This window comes from Oncorhynchus mykiss, chromosome 6 (assembly GCF_057628025.1).
Source record: "Oncorhynchus mykiss isolate SJ-2025 chromosome 6, ASM5762802v1, whole genome shotgun sequence".
Taxonomy (NCBI): domain Eukaryota; kingdom Metazoa; phylum Chordata; class Actinopteri; order Salmoniformes; family Salmonidae; genus Oncorhynchus; species Oncorhynchus mykiss.
In genome coordinates this window covers 65,205,101-65,225,482 of record NC_143027.1, presented here as the reverse complement: position 1 = coordinate 65,225,482, position 20,382 = coordinate 65,205,101, and positions in this window count along the sequence as shown.

The window sequence follows — 20,382 nt, the reverse complement described above, 5'->3', positions numbered from 1 at the left end:
CGAATGCCGCCATCTATCCACTGTTTCTGGTTAGGGTAGGTTTTCATAGTCACAGTGGATACATCTCCTATGCGCTTCCTTAAAAACTCACTTACTGAATCAGCGTATAAATTGATATTATTCTCTGAGGCTACCTGAAACATGTCCCAGTCCGCTTGATCAAAACAATCTTGAATCGTGGATTCCGATTGGTCAGACCAGCATTGAATAGTCCTTATGTACAGTATGTGGAGGGGTTATTATAATAGTATTGGAGTCAATAATGAAATGGAGCTATCCTAAGATCAATATCTGGATGAGAAAGGCTGTGAGAGGAGTCCTGCTGTGATGATAGGTAGTGTGAATGAGGGGGAGAATTGAGGGGCCTCTCTTAATAACGTCTCAACAGGTCAGTGAGAAGACCGGGACTCTGATCTAGTGGTTGAAAGGTCCATATTGAGGTGTCTTGAGGTGGTGAGATGCAGATTGAGCAGGGTCAGTGGTTAAAACAGGTCTCTGATGTGCACTGCTCCCTGTACCTCCATTCCTGGTACATATACTGTGTGTGGAGCTCTGGGACTGTGTCTGTTTGAGTGCCTCCCTTTTAAAGAGGCTGTGAATGATGTTATTTAGAGAGTGCTGATTGCTGGTTTAACCTGGCGGCCACGGTGGCTGCTGCTGCATTAATAATCGCGGGAAGGCAGGAGTGCTGGCGGGGCCTTTGCCTTGTTCAACGCTATCTCTGTCGCTGCGCCCGGCCAAGGAAAAGCCATCAAACAGCAGGGGAACTGTGGCGGAAAATTATAGCATCTTCACATGCCAACCAGCGACAGACAGACAGACAGACAGACAGACAGACAGACAGACAGACAGACAGACAGACAGTATATATATTTATTCATTCCAGCAGTAGGAGACCCATCCACAAACCCCCTGTAAATATTAACTGTGTGGCTGAAACTCTCCTTCCCTTCCCGTTACTTCAGCCCCACATTTCTCCCACCCAGTCATAAGACATTTTGATTGGTTGTGTGAAGATTAAAGACACTCTGTCCGCTAGGGAGAGAACAGTATAATTGATATTTCGGCTCAGGGCAAACTTGCTCTCGTAGGCCAGTGGCTGTTTCAGCAGAAAATGAATGTTAGCACAGCTTGGCAGCGGAACGTACAGCCAGAGTGTTTCGGGAAATATATTGGAGTTCAGTCTCTGGTCCACTGACTACTGCATCTACAGCTGAATGAAATGAACATTGTATATAGAGGAGATAAACAGAAAATAGATGATTCATGGAGCTGCCCTCAGATTTAACCAATGTGTTATGGTGGTGCCACTTGTGAAAGTGTTTGAAATAAATATAGATTTCTGAGTATGTCATAAAAATGATGGACTGGACCAACTTATGAGGATGCACATGGTAACGTCGTTAGTAGTGCCCAGTCATATTATAGGGGATCACACCATCACTGAAATGTGAACCCTGCTTGTACATTGAAAGGATTTATAATGTGATTGAATGGGAACTATCATGCAAATCAGTCCCAAGGTGCTGGGAATGGGGTGGTGGGGGAGCATTATTCAAGAGTTCCACATCTGTGATGTCTTCATCCTGATTCTATAACACATGACATATCCAGTGAAACAATATCTGTGGTCCAACAGTGTTGAGGAAACCATTCTGTAGGTTCATGGGCTCCCGAGTGGCGCAGCGGTCTAAGGCACTGCATCTCAGAGCAAGAGGTGTCACTACAGTCCCTGGTTCAATTCCGGGCTCTATCACATCTGGCTGTGATTGGGAGTCCCATAGAGCAGTGCACAATTGGCCCAGAGAAGTCTGGGTGTGGCCGGGATAGGCCGTCATTGTAAATAAGAATTTGTTCTTAACTGACTTGCCTAGTTAATAAATTACATTTGGTTAAAAAAAAAATGTTTATGGAGTGGTCACTGGTGACTGGTCATGCTGAAATGTGGCCTTATTGTGGCGCTGTGTGACTGGCCACATTAACATGGCGTTTAGTCTCATTTCTATTCACAGAGCGCTCTGTCTCGGAACACTGGAGAGCAGGACCAAACCACTGTGACCCTCACACTCTGCCTTTTTATTTCCTGACTTCATTCAAGACCCCCTTTCACTCTCTCTCTCTTGCGCTCGCTCACTCTCTCCCCACTTCCCCCTTTCTCTCTCATTCTCTATCTTTTTCCACACGAGCGCCTCCGTAAAACCTCTCTCTGCTACGCTTGGCCGCTCTCTTTTTAATTACCATGTATTCTTCTTTGGCTAATAGATTCACTGATGAAACCGATTACATGGCAGCGGTGCTGTGTGTGGACCTGAATATGAGAGAGAGAGAGAGAGAGAGAGAGAGAGAGAGAGAGAGAGAGAGAGAGAGAGAGAGAGAGAGAGAGAGAGAGAGAGAGAGAGAGAGAGAGAGAGAGAGAGAGAGAGAGAGAGAGAGAGAGAGAGAGAGAGAGAGAGAGAGAGAGAGAGAGAGAGAGAGAGAGAGAGAGAGAGAGAGAGAGAGAGAGAGAGAGAGAGAGAGAGAGAGAGAGAGAGAGAGAGAGAGAGAGAGAGAGAGAGAGAGAGAGAGAGAGAGAGAGAGAGAGAGAGAGAGAGAGAGAGAGAGAGAGGAAAGAAAGATGGATGGGGTAAAAAGCTATTTGTTGCCTTTGTTGTTGTTGTTGGGTCAGAGATGTTTAAGTCCTGAGGGAAGTTCCCCAGCTTATCACAGTGAACAGACTGCTGCACCCCCACCTTTCTCATTACCAACCTTACAGTTATAGATTATAACACTTTTTCTCCCTCTCTCTCTCTCCCTCTAGTCCAAAGGCAGGCTGGATCTCTCTTCACGCTATTACAGCCTACCAGCTGGTAGGTTTCTCTTTCAAGTTCTGAATATATATGTCTGTTCTCGCTCTTTGATGACCGTTAAATCAATCCCTCACTCACAGTAATTGTGGTTCCAGTGCTGTTGAAAATGGAAATAGAACAAGGGCTTCTGGCTGATTGAAAAGCCTTATGAGAGGACTGCTAGTTATTAGCTTGTGGCAAATTTATGACACACTCTTTCATATCGTATTCTCATAAAATGGCATTGTGTGTCTGTAACATGAAATAGCATCAGCAAACCGAAAAACTAATTTGTCTATAAAGAATGGAAACTATTCTAAATGTGAACATTTGGGAAAATGCAAATACTAGGTTAGACTCTGTTTTTTTTATTACCAAAGACTGCTAATGTAAAAGCAGGTCTATAAGCCTTTCTGTATCCTATATGCATGCTCAGTGTTTTCTGTAATGATCAGCACACTGCATGGCTGTGGCAGGGTGGGCCATTGTCATTCCGTCTACAGTATTTTATGGTCCATTTCAATGAATACACACCCTCACATCTACATAGTAATATCTTCAATTTGTAAACATAAATTGAAAATGTCAGTTCAACAGCTAAATGTTGACAAGTAGACACATTATGGAGACAGTCATGGCCACTTGCTGTCTGTTGAGAGTTGCACATGTAAAAATAAAAAAAACGAGGAAGAAGAGGAGGAGGACGAGGACAAAGATGAATAAAGAAAAGGGGAAGAGGCACTTTAATTTGCGCAGCACGTACTTGCCGAGGGGGCGAGACGATTAGGTTTGTGATGAGAGGCAGGAGTGTGACGAAGAGGGCATGGGTGGTGTCAGGATGAGCGAGGATGAGGGAGATGAGAAAGAGAGGAGCATTATCTCCTTGTGCTTTCAGGCACACACACACACACACATACACACACACACATACACACACACACATTCTACCGCGGAGCAGTGTTAATGCAGTGGTCACCCGGTTCCCCATCCTGCACACATTCATCACTCACTCATGGGCCTGACAGAAGCCCCTGCCCTAAAGGCCATGGGCCCAAACACACACACACGCACACACATACAGTACGTGAACACACACATGCACACACACACATATACTGTATGTGTGCGTACAGACACACACAACCCCGAGACAGCGTTTTGCCTAACACACACCACTGGGTGTATACCCACTCCTTCATCTTCTCAGCTACACTGACAGTAGACATTTTCAAATGACAGCAGCACACAGTAAATGAATAATGGTCGACACAAAATGAGATATGGCTAGTCCTACTCTTATTACTTTTTTTTGCTTTATGCCTGAAAAAATATACTTTGTCTTAATAGCATCCACTGTGCATTCACTGCATGCAGTGTGTGTTTGCGTGCGATAGATACACACACACACAGACACACACACACACACACACACACACACACAGTGTTCACCATGTACGTGTGTTAATTTCTGTCTGAGCACTTGTATGGGAATTGCGGTATTAATGGACGTTCCAGTACATTTGATTCAACATCACTATACCCCAATTGCCTGCAATGCCTGTAGGACATTAATTGATGGCTGGGTTACACTGTCTAATAAGTGTCATAAATAACAGTTTAGGGGACGAGGGAAACGCTAAAATACATTAACCACTGATTTGACATCTTAATGAGGATTCAACTGAGAAGTGATCATGCGGAATCAGTCAAAAAGAATAGAACACATTAGCAGGGCGAAGTGAAGCAACCCTCTATAGTGGTGATGACTGGAGGGACAGACTGTTGCCATTATGGCTGTCCATGAGTCATCCAGCGGCTAATGGACATCCCTGTCAACAACCTCATCCCCACACACATGGCCATCCTCCGCCACAGCTGCTGAGGATCTGTCAAACTGGTGTGTGTGTTGGTGTATGCGCACGTGTGTGTTTTTAGTGCAGGGTACTTGCCAAAGTGCAGTCCTGTCTGTCTGGCAATAATGCTCTGCCTCATTTGGTGAACCCTGTTTCCACCCAGGGGCTGTTCAACTGGCAAGTCATTGATTTTAGTCTCACATTATTGTTAGTAGGAAGCAGTCCCATGCATACCAATGGGAGCTTTCGTAGAGAGAATGAGACAAGCGGGGCAGAATGAGCCCCAAATTGCAGCGGTTTTGTTGTGGGTATTAGAGCTGGAGGATCGTGCATGGCGGGCAGCTCTGCTCACTGATTGGATGACTGGATGCCACACACTCAAGGCTGTCCAGAATCACCTGGGTAGCAGCTAGTGGGTAGCTGGGTACCCAGCCAGGAAGCTCATCAGTGGAATTGCAGGTTTGGCCAAGTGAAGATTTCTTTGTGTAACGAACCCTTAAATGAACAGGATGAAAACTTCTGAGCTCCCGTAAACAGAGTGGCAGAAAGCCAGTGTGTCTGTGGGGGGAGGTCTGAAAAGGTGCTCATTGCAGTGCTTTATTAGGCAGCTGGAAAAAAATATTGTGTGTACGAGAGAGAGAGAGAGTGTGTACATAGCACACTCGTTATAGGATATCCATGCCAAAATTCAATTGTTGTGAATTTTTCTGCAATGTAATTTCTCACAGGTTGATTATGCAGTATTGGGGGTGTCAACTGCATTACCTCCAACTGCTTCTTATCATGACCCTGGATCATTTCTGTTCTGTGTTATGCAATGTTTTATGATTGAATTCTGTCCCAAGTGTCCTTGCTGTCACTTCATGTCACTAAACACTGCAGTTCAGTGCAGTCTAGAATAGAAGTACCATCCTCAGCTATTCTAGTGGAGCAGGGGTCTACTCCATCATTAATTTACACTGTTACCTGACAGCTAGCTTTTGTTAAAGAAATTCCCTTTAGTTTGACAACAGCAGCTCTGAACTTTCCATTGGGAGTGTACTGATCTGGGAGGTGTGTGTTTTGACGTTGTCTGCTGGGACCCGCGGGCTGACAGTTCTGCTCACGGTAAGTAGGTAATTAGCATGAATTATTCAAATGAAAGACGGCGAGAATGAGGGTGGAGACCTGTCCGCCGGGCTGTCAGCACTGCGCCCCGTCTCGTTCAGCCCCATGGCCCACGGCTCTCCACTCCACACTGCGCTGGGGGAAATTGCAAACACACACACACACACACACACACACACACACACACACACACACACACACACACACACACACACACACACACACACACACACACAGGAGCATAGGGAAATACACGTATGTGTATTACACACACACACTCACGTACACACACACACTCTACTCCATACTCATCCTGGCACAGTTCTCCACAGATTGTCCACAAGGTGTTCCTGTTCCCAAAAGCCATTGTCCTCGATTAGGATCTCCAGATCTCCAGCCTTCCATAACCACAGCTGAGTCATTACTGCTGAGGCTTATCTATCTCCCCACCCACCCCTCAGTCTCCCTCTGCACTTTCTGTTTACCTAATTGATCAATTAGCTGCTTCAGAAGAGACTCCCTCTTCACCACACGTTCCATTTATCCAACATTTACATACAGCCTCTTTAATTGTGTTTCTGTCTCCTCTCTCAAAATATTTACCAACTCACTCGCCATAGCTTTCATTGTCCCCAGCTGACTGATGGGCTCTACCTGACTGGAATTGGAATGTGTCGAGTGGCTATGTTGTTATGGGTCCTGCTGTATGTTTGCTCTTCAATAGGAGTTCAGTTGAATACAATAGACATGGTCGTAACTGGGCATATAAACTGTTCAATTCTATTGTTACTTTCGACACTGAATAAAAATATGACTGCAATTTCTAAGATTTTACTGAGTCACAGTTCATACAAGGAAATCAGTCATTTGAAATAAATTCATTAGGATCTAATCTATGGATTCCACATGATTGGGAATACAGATGCTTCTGCTGGTCACAGATACCTTAAAAAAAGGTAGGGGAGTGGATCAGAAAACCAGTCAGTATCTGGTGTGACCACCATTTGCCTCATGCAGCACGACACATCTCCTTCACATTGAGTTTATTAGGCTGTTGGTTGTGGGCTGTGGAATGTTGTCCCACTCCTCTTCAATGGCTGTGCATAGTTGCTGGATATTGGCGAGAACTGGAACACGCTGTCGTACATGTAAATCCGGAGCATCCCAAAAATGCTCAATGGGTGACATGTCTGGTGAGTATGCAGGCCATGGAAGAACTGGGACATTTTCAGCTTCCAGGAATTGTGCACGGATCTCTGGCAACAGCTCTAGTAGACATTCCTGCAGTCAGCATGCCAATTGCACGCTTCCTCAAAACGTCCTCAAAACTCTGAGGCGTTGTGTGACAAAACTGCACATTTTAGAGGTGCCTTTTATTGTCCTCAGCACACAATCAACTTCTTGATATGCCACACCTGTCAGGTGGATGGATTATCTTAGCAAAGGAGATAATGCTCACTAACAGGGATGTAAACAAATTTGTGCACAACACTTGAGAGAAATAAACTTTTTGTGTATATGGAACATTTCAGGGATCTTTTATTTCAGCTCATGAAACATGGGACCAACACTTCACGTTGCGTTTATATTTTTGTTCAGTGTAATATCCAAATCCATCTTTCTCCATAATACATACTTACCTGTTGATTGATTTAGTGTCAATAGGTCACACGTTTTCTAATATGTTGTTCTAGTGGTTGTCATGCATACCCAGTTGACCTGTAGTGTTCTATCCAGCTACCAGGGTGTGGAATCAAAGTGACATGGCCTTCCGTTCCCATTTTGGATTTAGTTGATATACACAGAATAGCAACTAATACCTTTGTTCCCAAGAGAGAGGGCTTCAGCTGTACACAGCTCTCAGCTCTCAGCTCAACACACACACAGCCTGGGATGATTTAGAAGGCTTTACTGCCCTCTGGTGGAAAACTGTCAAGAGATACTTCAAAAACAAAATATGATGTTGCATTGAAGACAAAATGGAGATCTGTTTAAGTCATAAAATTACAGGATCAAATTACTTGACATTTCCAATGAGCTGACAGACGTTTTGTACTGTTCTGCTATGGCTGTATTCATCCAGCAAGAAGGCTACGGTATAATGAAGTATAATAAACCCTGTACAAATATGATGATATCATAGTGAATTCATGTATTCATGACATTACAATCTGTTTTAGGAACATTTACCCAAAATATTTCACCTTCTTTATTACTTTATCCAAAATGTGTGATGGTCAAAATCTGTGAAATTTGTTAAAGGTCTAAATCGTAATTTTTGCCATTTAAACAGTGTATCAACAAGGGGAGAGAGACACTGAAAATTGCTACTGTCTGTCTAGTCTCTTGTGTTTTGATTTATAAAACGGTGAATGAATAAAATAAGTAATGTAAACATAATATCCGTGATTATCCGAAATCGGGCACCAGTTTTAAGAGTTTACAAAATATATGACAATCAAATTAGGAGTTCTAAATGAGCTATTTTACATTGTGTATAATCAATTTCTTGTCAATTCAGCTTGGTTCCTTTTAACATTTGGAGGGTAGATTTGATACTGAAATGTCAATAATTTAATTGTTAGATTAGTTGTTTTTTTTAGTTTAGATCATGAACTACTTACTGATGGATACAGAAATAGTTTCTGTAGAGGCCTGCATTTAGAAGGGTTGAGAATAATCTGACTGCGATCTGCGTCCCAGGGGAACCCCGCCCCACTTCTATTGGCTCTTGGCTAATCCTTTTCCTAACCATTACCTCATTCTCTTAGCTCTCCTAATCTGCCCCATTAATTATCCAACCTGCCACGTTAATTATCCCAACTTGCTACGTTAGTTCTCCTAACCAGCCACGTTAATTATCCTAACCTGCTAGAACAAGAAAGTAGCCAGGAGCGGGCGGGGTTTCCCTGGGTGGTTCTTCCCTGGGCGTTTCTCCACTGAGCGTCATTTCCTGGGCGGTTTTTCCCTGGTTTTACCCAGGAAAAACCTGGACTCAGGTCGCAGCCAGGCCATTATTGGAAGGAGTAGAGGATCTCGTTTTAGCATAATCAACAATCAGATAAGTCGATTTATAGAGACAATACTTTTTTTCTGTTGAATTTTTGCTCCCTCAACGTCCACAGGGTGGTGCTGCTGTATCAAGGTTTGTTTGTGTGTACCAGTCTTTTGTGCCAGTCTTCCAGGCTCTCCCCTAGGCTCTTGTATATGACACACGGCTGGTGGACAATACGTCATCTTGAACTCTAATTTCTGTGTTTGTTGTGACTTATTTTGGTTTATGTCAACCATTGTCAATGCAGGTCAGAGCAGAACTGCCTACTCAGGAGTGTGGCAAATATTCCAAAGCAGATACAATTTTGTCTGCACAATCCTTATAGTATTTAATTATGGAGAAGACATGTTCTTCCTTGATTTCATGTTTAAAGACCAGATCAGTGTTTTATAACTCAAATTCAGCTCCATCCTTTGACTCAGTAGCCAGAGGTGTAAGAATATCAATATCCCTATCTTTGTTTGACCAAAAAAATGGAGAGCTCATCATTAATACCACAGTCCAGATTCCAGACTCATGACACCAGTGTTGGTGAATCCATTCTGTTGTAGCAGCAGCACTGCTGGCCAGCCAGTGCAATAGGAGCCAGCAGCCAGGGCATGTGTTGTCATTTCTATGTGGATAACAGTACTGGGGTAATGACCAGTCCAGGGCCTCTGTTCTGTCAGCTGTCTCCCCAATCCACCAAAATTCCAAATCCCAGCCATATACCCAGACCCCAGCCCACTAACATCCAGTTTGGTAGCAGCGCTGGGGGAGTAAGTGACATGGAACAGAGTGCTCCACCGCCGTTTGATCACCAACCAGCACTTTCCAAGGACATTACAGCCCCATTCCACTGGCTCTCTAGTGGCAGGTTATCATTAATGTGCTTGTGAGAGCCTAGCCGAGGTGACAGCAGGGGAATAGTAGGCTTTCATATCCACGGGCTGGTCCACAGGATGCCAGCCTGTTTGTGCTGTAATTTAGCTCAGAGGATGGAAAATAGTGGGGTAATATAATGACTAGTTTGTGTGCCCATGTAAAAGCATTCATCAGAGAGCGAGGGGATGGAGGGAACAGGAGATGAGAGAGAAAAGACAGTGTGTGTGTGTGTGTGTGTGTGTGCTCGCATGCAAATGTATTTGGCTTTCAAAATGTTGCCTTTGTATGTCCTTGTTCTCACTGAAACAAAGAGCATACTATTTTGTTTAATATTAATTCTGTTTAATATTGTATAAAACACCCTATGCACATTTATTTGAAAGAGTATTGTAAAAAGTCCTCTGTGAACACGTAATACTGCAAAAACACCATATAAAACATTATAAACAAAGACTGTTCCTGCTACGTTATAATTTATATTTGAATTACCGTGCCACCAAACAGTTTCTAATTTAGAAAATACTCTATTTTTACCTCTACATACATGTCAAGAAAATTAATGAAAAGCCCATGGATCCCTGTAATTGAATTATAGAACCATTTGATAATGATTTGTTCTTTGATTAACGTTGATTATTATTCTCCTCCTACATTCAATGAACAGGTTAGACCTGCTTAATGACCTGTTGATCTTCACCAATAGCAAATAAACAAAACCAATCGTAGGGACATTTGTCTGGTGTATTATTTATTGTTAGGCTGCACAGAAACACATTAATCATTTTATTCAGTACAGGGCTTGGCCATGTGAATCTGTGTTTTTGTATCTGTGTTACATGATCATATTTTCTTGTCAAGTAAAAAATGTGAGTTGAGAAAGGATGGCATTCTTGCCAAAATACATATCAGAACATCGCAAGTAAATTAAGTGAATATAATGGAAGCAGACAAAGGAAGAAGTAGGCTATTGCAATGATGTGGCAATGGAGAACAAAAATATACTTTAGCTGCATAACATTTATGAACGAATAAACATATCATTCATAAACTAAAGTGTATCCTGTCTCCAAGCATATTTGATCTATTTAGTTATTTTTCCGGAATTTCATCCCTGAAAATCAATCCTCCGCTCTGTCTCCCTTAGCAACAGGTTATAATCCATAGTTACGAGAGGCGGTTGCTAGGTGCGTTGCCGAGATACAGACCATCACGGCTACGTGGGAGGCCACAGGGTCCTTGACGATGGCAGGGAGACCAGGGACTGGTGAAAATATACATGACAAAAATGGTAGGATCTTTTTTGTGTGTGTAAAATTAACTATGCGAGAAATTGCGGTGGAAACGCCTTTAAGCGCAAATATTTATCTAATAACCATCATATTGAAGTTAACCTGGAGTCATAAAATGATATGGTGTGTGGTCCTCCCACTATGACTCGAGAAACCATGCAGTTTATTAGGCTACAAATGAAATAAGATACCAGCTCTCAGTCTCACACCAGAATTCGACGTTCATCCATGTTATTCAAACGCCAAATTTCGAAGTGTTTGAGGTTAAGGTATTAACTCCGAAATGTTTAAGGCTGGGGGTTAAGTTCAGACATTAACTCCGAATGGTTAGGGTTTGGGACAGACTTAAAATAAAAATATGAAATAGATTAAGCTGGATTCAAACCTGCAACCTTTGGAATCAGAGGCAGATGCTAACGCCCATTCACCATCCCTGTCCACAACGCCCCAGGAAAACCGAAACCTACGTTGTTGCGCCTAGTGACTGGTTTCTACGTTATCTCTCGACGTCGTCAGACCTGGCTGGAAATAAATTATGATGAACTTCACAGGGTGTTGAAAGTGCAGAATGATGTTGGTGCTCCTTTCCAATAAATATCGAGGGTCGTATTTTGGTGACATGATCAACGGTTGACTGCCGTTTGACAAATACAAATATTCTTGCTCTTGTCCATAATAATCTCATCATGTAGAATAGACTAGCCTACCCGCACAGTTTGCCCGCACTGTATTTTATGAGCTGTTGGCTCGAGCGCAGATGCCAAGACCAGAGCAGGCAGATTTGCTATTTAACGCATGGTTTTGTGACTAAACTATCCGTAGAGTTGAAAATGCGATGGAAACACATTCAACTTTAGATTTTAAGCAAAAAAAGTACATGTTTTGTGCACTACATCATCACTCACTGACTTTCATCCGCAAAAAGGTCAGTTTGGTGGAACACACCACTGTTGCGAAAAATCGCATATATTCTTTATGCAGATGTTAGAATATTCGCATGAACTTCTGTTGCCAATTGTATGAAAACCCAGATAATGTGAGGTAGAAAAAAACAAAGGACAAAGTCAAACATCAAAACGCTTACCTTTATTTACTGAAAGTAATCCCGCTGTTATTTCTGTCTGTTTGTGTGTGTGTGCCACAGGTGGCTGGTGGCAGTGTATTAGAGAGTTTTAGAAAACATGCAAAAAACGTGTGCATACTATATACCCTCTGTATTATTAGTAATATCTCTGATACTTGTTGCATACACATGGAACAGAGGCAACAGTGGAGCCAGTTATCCAATCATGAAATAACAGTGTGCGTGTGCATTTGATGTGGATGGGCAAGCAAGGCTGTGAGTGTCTTCATTTGTCTTGAATTACCTTTGTGGAAGAAGCACCAGTTACTCCGGTCATGACAAAGACACCTGGAATTCCTCCAGGAGTCTACTGATAGGGCATATTAAAGTTGCAGTCGGAGCTCCAGTATTTCGCTCCATCCCTCCCCAAACTTCCCTCTAGGGGGCAGTAGCACTATACTTACACCAGTGCTGCCCAGCCTCTGCTCCTGCTGAGATAAAAGCCACAAAGCTAAGCCTTACACAAGCTGCATAACCATCACACTCCCTTATTTCTCTTTAGGACATGGTTTAGACATTTTAAAGGATGTTAGTATGATGGCACAAGATGAAAAGCCAACTTAAGGTAACACTCTCTGAATGAGTCTTCAGCTCTACTCTACTACTATTCAAATGCTCCTTGGGACTTCCTTACAAAAAAAGTATGTCTTCAAGGTCCAATGCAGCTGTTTTATCTCAGTATCAGATCCTTCCTGGGTGACAATTAAGTACCTTACTGTGATTGTTTTTCAATGAAAATGGTCAAAAATAAACAAAAATAGCTTCTCAGCAAAGAACAATGTATCAAGCAAGAATTTTGCTAGGACTGTCAGGGAGTGGTCTGAATGGAGAGGGAAACTGAAAACTAGCTGTTATTGGCAAAGAAGTTTGGCTGTCTCTTTGTTATTGGTCTATTAATAAATTGACCACATGGTGATGATGTCACAAGGCAGGCCAGAAATCCATCCCAACCAAACAGGCTGAAATTTCAGGCAGTCTTTTCAAAAACTTGCACTAAAATGGTTTTAGCATAATTTTTAAATGTCATAGCATTACTCCAACCACATAGTGTGTAAATATGTATATCAAGTTTTTGACTGCACATGGCCTTTAAAAACAGAAGCATAGACAACATGAAACATTTGTGTACATTTTGGGTTACATTTTTTAAAATTGTGTCTTTATTTTACTGGATGTAAGGGAACCTCATTATGTATGCAGTTTTTCTGTCTTAATACAGTTTTCATGTAAAAACTGAACGTGATGTTAGTCTTGGTTGGTTGAGATGATTAATTACTTTTTCTAAACCCTGAGAGATTGTATGAGCTAAAATTGAGTAAACAGTATAATAATTTTACTAATTCAAAAAACGAAATAAGCAATGACTAGTCTGAATGAATATATTTTTTTCTTTGCTAACCTGAACAGAGAACACCCACTATATAATTAAAACATGGAATAAGATATTGTATGTCTCAGAATAAATGAAGAAAAAAAACACCTTGTTAAAATTGTTACAACATATTTATAATCAAACCAATATTTGTGTCGGTTGAGTTGTAAGATGGATGAATTATAGAAAATATATTAGTGAATCATGCAATCAATTGTGTCCAAAAAACAAACATGGTAAAAATATTCAATTATTATGTACAGAGAATACTCAGGCCACATTATACTTGAAGGAAATCTACCCAACAATTTACCCAACAATGGGCAAATATAAACATTATTTTAAAGCAGGGCAAGAGAACAAGATGCCCCTGTTCTATTGGATCCCCTGTTGGATGGGATGGAATGGCTTCTCTAATTGGTTTCAATTCTTAATTGAAATGTCATAAAAATGCATCAGTAGATGTGCTGCCACAATTACCTCATGCAAATCTCCTGATGAATTGACGTGTGGGGCGTTACTGCGGCTGTTAAAAAATGCATTGATTTCTGCTGGAATGACATCAATTCAAATCAGGTCACGCTCTTGCTTCAACCTGTGGAAAGCTTTTGCCACCGCTCAGTTTCCTATTCCTAGCAGGCTGATCTAAATACAAATGAAAACACTTGCACCCGTTCACAATGGGGGTATATCAGATTGATTTGATTGTTGAGCTTTTATATCATATGTACTATATCTATTCAAATGACCTTTTGTAGTAGAAATTGTGGGGGAAGAAAATGTTTTTGTTTCTCATTATCATGATGGTGCATTAGTTATGAGTACTTTATATAGAACAAACATAGTCTACAGGTAATGCAAAAGCACTTGTATGAATGTAGAACACACTCTCTCTCTCACTCACTCACCCACTCACTCACTCACTCACTCACTCACTCACTCACTCACTCACTCACTCACTCACTCACTCACTCACACACACACACACACACACACACACACACACACACACACACACACACACACACACACACACACACACACACACACACACACACACACACACATACTGTACACAGAATCGAAGGAGAGAAATTACATCTGATATGTGCAGAAAGGGACTCCGATAGCTTTGATTTTGCCTTTCACCAAATGTTCTGAGCATTATCTGTCAGGACTGATGATAGAGGGTGGCAGGCCTGAAAGAAAGGGTTAAAGCATCTTGTGAGTTATTGCCTTCCACTGTAGTCATAGCAACAGGTTAATAAGTAGCTTCTCTGATCTTCCTCTGTTGCTTTGTGCAGGTTGCTAAGATACAGATTGCATTCAGAGGTGCAAACATGTTCTAATAAGAAGAAGAATGAACTTTAAACACTGTAAAAAGATTTAACAAATATAAAAACATTAGAGCAGAGCTATTCTATTAGAACTATCCGATTTACAAAGAAATGGTTGAATTGAACCAAATGTAACAGTAACAAGAAAATAAACAATAGTTAAACAAAGACCATCATTAATAATGTGTTGTGCATTATTCCTAGTTCTCATTGGTCGATAGACAATCTATTAATATAAAACACACTTTAATAATCTTCTTTTTTTGGCTAACAACCATCTCACACTAGAGTAGACCAGTAGGATAGTTTCCAAAGGTAAACCGGCCAATCAGATGATTTGGTAGTCTGTAGTCAAGCCTGTTCCTGGATACACACGGTGGATACAAGGGCAAAGTAAAGCATTGCCTCGGAGTTGCATCATTCTCTTCGCAGGTCTATTAGCAGGCATAGTCTGCCTAGCTCCTTATGAGACCCACTCAGAAAGCAGAATTAGACACACTTCCTCTAGTGCTGTGACCTTTGTGAACCGCTGCATCATGAGTTCTAATCCAAGGAGAAATGACCACGTCTGAGCTATACTGGGGTATTACTGTAGTTGGTATATCTTTATTCCTTTTGAATTACTGTAACACAGTAGAAAGACAGAATTTAGAATTACAATATTAATAGTCAATGATCCAACCTAGATTTTTTGGGGCAGATAATATTAAAGATATGGTTACTCACATAAAGATATCTGATTTGTGTACTTACTTCCAAAATAATCCCTGTAAAAGACATTTATAACTAAGACCACACAGCCCCGCACTTGACACCAACTTTTTCCTTCCCTACCCATTTCCTTGCCCTTCAAATGGCGGAGGCCTTTTATCAGAGGAAAACGTGCATTGATTGAAAAGACAAACGGCATCCATACTGACACAACAAAGAAAAAAACAAACAAGCAGCTGGAAGCTGTGAAGCAACGGTGGGGGAGCGTTTGGGTTGTACCTCTCTGTCCTCTCAGCTCAGCCAGCAACGGTGGGGGAGTGTTTGGGTTGTACCTCTCTGTCCTCTCAGCTCAGCCAGCAACGGTGGGGGAGCGTTTGGGTTGTACCTCTCTGTCCTCTCAGCTCAGCCAGCAACGGTGGGGGAGCGTTTGGGTTGTACCTCTCTGTCCTCTCAGCTCAGCCAGCAACGGTGGGGGAGCATTTGGGTTGTACCTCTCTGTCCTCTCAGCTCAGCCAGCAACGGTGGGGGAGCGTTTGGGTTGTACCTCTCTGTCCTCTCAGCTCAGCCAGCAACGGTGGGGGAGCGTTTGGGTTGTACCTCTCTGTCCTCTCAGCTCAGCCAGCAACGGTGGGGGAGCGTTTGGGTTGTACCTCTCTGTCCTCTCAGCTCAGCCAGCAACGGTGGGGGAGCGTTTGGGTTGTACCTCTCTGTCCTCTCAGCTCAGCCAGCAACGGTGGGGGAGCGTTTGGGTTGTACCTCTCTGTCCTCTCAGCTCAGCCAGCAACGGTGGGGGAGCATTTGGGTTGTACCTCTCTGTCCTCTCAGCTCAGCCAGCAACGGTGGGGGAGCATTTGGGTTGTACCTCTCTGTCCTCTCAGCTCAGCCAGCAACGGTGGGGGAGCGTTTGGGTTGTACCTCTCTGTCCTCTCAGCTCAGCCAGCAACGGTGGGGGAGCGTTTGGGTTGTACCTCTCTGTCCTCTCAGCTCAGCCAGCAACGGTGGGGGAGCGTTTGGGTTGTACCTCTCTGTCCTCTCAGCTCAGCCAGCAACGGTGGGGGAGCGTTTGGGTTGTTTTGGATGATAACGCCTGATCCCCTCTGTCCTGTGTCATTGTACCTCTCTGTCCTCTCAGCTCAGCCAGCAACGGGAGGACAGATAACTCTACCGCCTGCCGTGGAAATGTCCTGCCTGTCCCTAAGACACCCTGTCCCTCCTGTGGACTATTGTGTGTGTGTGTGTGTTTGCAATTTCCCCCAGCGTATGAGTGGTTATGAGTGTGTGTGTGTATAAATCAGACTTTGTGATTAAAGCAGGATAATTACAGAATAATGAAGCCTCAGTGTGATTTATGAAAATAGATTCAATGTCACAGCTGAATAGTGGCAGGTTAAATGACACTGACCCACCAAATACCAAGAGAGATTTGAACAAAGACTATCCTGAATACAAGTGAGAGGTTGGGGACTGGACTGGGCCAGGGTGGGCCTGAGGGAGGGGTAGTGGGGTGTTTTGGCTTCGTAACGAGCCAGAGGACCAATGAGGCCAGGTGGTTGGGTTTTGGTTTATTCTGCTTACATCTAGAGAAGAAAGAAAAGCAGTTTTACCTCTCCAATACTGATTAAAGGCCATGTTCTCCCACCGGGCTTCAGGCTAGTCTGGGTTCATTCAATCTCCAGGTTGATTACCCGATTGGACTCATTGATTGGAGGAGCACTTTAATGACCTATTGTCTCAAGTGTTAATCAGTTGTTGACAGACAGTTCTCTCTCGGACCAGCTGGGCTCGCTGAAACGATTGGCCAGAGAGGTAGAGGACCGATTGTCACGCCCTGACCTTAGAGAGCCTTTTTTATGTCTCTATTTGGTTTGGTCAGGATGTGATTTGGGGTGGGCATTCTATGTTTTGTTTTCTATGATTTTGTGTTTCTATGTTTTGGCCGGGTATGGTTCTCAATCAGGGACAGCTGTCTATCGTTGTCTCTGATTGGGAACCATACTTAGATAGCCCTTTTCCTCTCCTTTCGTTGTGGGTAGTTAACTTTGTTTGTGGCACTTAGCCCTGTAAGCTTCACGGTTGTTTCTTTGTTTGTTGTTTTGTTGGCAACATTTTAAATAAAAGGAAAATGTATGCTCACCACGCTGCACTTTGGTCCACTTCTTTTGACGGCTGTGACACCGATGTTCACTGGACTTACTTGGGCTGAATGATTCAAGGGCTATAAAAGCAGGAAGCACGTGGACCATGGAAGTTCTCGTTGGCCACATCCCTCTGGAGCGCCACCGTGCACGAGAGTGACATCGTCATCAGGGAAGGGGATGGGGTTTAATGAGTCAGATGTACCTGGTTTGTTGTGCTCAAACCTTTTGCACTCACGCTGTTTTATATTTCATCGTTATGTTTTTACCACCCTGTGAGTTACCCTGAAATGAGAGAAAGATTGAGATATAAAAATGGGGGTTGGTGCATGGTCTCTCTGTATGCACCTTTCATTTTGTATTTATGGAAACTCTGCAATTGCAAATCACATAAATTCTAAAGAAATGTGGAACCTTGTAAAATATTACCTAGGGGACAGAGACGGGGGGGATTTTATGAATAAGGTCCACTGGTGTAAAACTGAGTTAGTGACCAAGATTTGGAATGGACCAGCAAGCGTAATGTGTTCAGCTGTATGGCTAACGCAGTGAAAAAATAATGGTGTCATTAGTGATCATCCAAACCCCAGACCTTACAGATTTGCTCAAACAATTTTCTTCATCCAGAATGACAAATTACCCCTAATGTATAATTATTTCTATTGAAAAAAGTGCTAGATAGAAAGCACTAAATTGGCTTGGATATCAATTTCTAATTTGTATTACCCCCATTTAGTCACAGTTTTCCTTTCGATGCCCTGTTGCAAAGAAAGAAAGAGTGATGAAAAGAGAGTGACGGAGAAGGAAAGTGACAGGTACTTAGAGGCATAGTGAGTCTGTGGGTGTGTGTATGCATACATGCTTGTCCCCCCCCCCATCTATATTACCTGAGACAAAAAATAAATTTGTTTTGACAGAGAGTGACTCTGATCGTCAGTGGTGACATTTGGATGAGGTGATGAGGTCTGCCACTGCAGAAGACTGTAAACTTCTTCGCAAAAGGATTGGGTGGAGTTCTAATGCAAATTGAGGTGGAGATAGAGAGAAGCTGTTTTACACCTTGATGACTGCTTGGTGAACATAATTTGACCAACAATAAAAGCATATTAAGCAACACAATCTCCAAAGAAAACACCATACCTCTCCATAACTGCAGCAACAGAGATATGGCATGGCTGGCCGTTTTAATTATGGCATATGGGGCCTCCTGTGGTGCCGTCTGTAGATTATGGAGTGTGTTGCCGTTTTAATTATGGCATATAATATAAGGTGTCAGTCAAACTTACCTCGACGGTTAAGCTTAGGTATACATTCGGAGTGGTAAAGGTTAAGGTTTGGGATAGGGTTAAAACATAAAATTAAAATGACAAAACAAGAGGGATTGAACGCTGGGATAGAACCCACAATCCTCAGAGCTGTAGCTTGTGGTTTAACCCATCCCCAAACACAATAGATGGTAATTGGTGCTAGCGTTGCCCCTAGTGGATGGTAGGAAATTGCAATGGAAATAAAATGAATACTTCATGCCATAATTTCACCATTTAAAATATGCTGAAATATGCCAGAATCGTCTAGACCCTGTCCTGATATTACTGTACATAAATAAACAGCTCCTCTGTATAAAACCTATACTTTCATATTCATGTCTGTTGTTATTTCTATCCTATTGAAAAGCAGAGTGGACATAATGGTTTAAGCCATCCTGTCCCCCTGTCCGTCTAGATCTATACCGAGCCCCTCGCTGGCTGTTGCTGCATCCTTCTCTTTAATTATCTCCCCCTTTCAATCCCAACATCCTCAAGTCTCATCAATGCTTCTTCATTTCCGTCAACACCAGCAAAGGTCTAAGCTCTCCACACCTGGCCAGTCACCATGGAAACCTCACCTCTAACAACAAAGAGCTCTGTAAGAGACGGCAACGCTGTATTCTCCTTGATTAGATATTGATTAAGCTTTTGTAAAACACAATAGGATTAAAATGATTGGGCAGCTTTGCTTACCCAGGGTCCACTCTAGACTTCCATTTAGTTATAAGCCTTTGTTATTTCAGAATATACATGTTAAGAGGGATGGGATCGAAAACGCATAGCCCTTTTCCCTGTCATTTTAGAGACCCCTCCAGGGACAGAAAGATGCACAAAGCAACTAGTACTTTACAGGGGATTTACAGAGGGCTGGGAGTTATTCTGGACTGATCTCAGCCTTGAATAGACTATTGTGAACAAATAGAGGCTTTTGAGTGGCATAGCCTATGATTAGTGTTTCCAACCTGTTACCCATTACAAGGACATGCTAATAGGCCTGGTTGAGGTTGCCAGAGAGACATGCTTGGGAGCCCTAATGGAAAAAATATACATTAATGGACCATTAACATCATATGCTAAATGGATGCTAAATGCATGCTAAATGCATGCAAAATGCATGCAAAATGACCAATAATAAGTCAATATGGTGAATATTACTACAGACTACCTACATGGCCAAAACAACATAGTTACACAGTAAAAAAAGTAATGTTGTTTTTACGTTAACTTACTGACAGCCAGTTGCTTGTAAGTTACTGTAAAACAAGGTATGTTACTGTAAATTCTTGTAAAGTTACTTAAAAGTAACTTTATTTTTTTCTTCTCTCACCTCTAATTAGAATTCCAGACTGTATCAACCTATCAGGTGTGTCTACTTCTCACTTATCAGGGAAGTAGGTGTGTGTC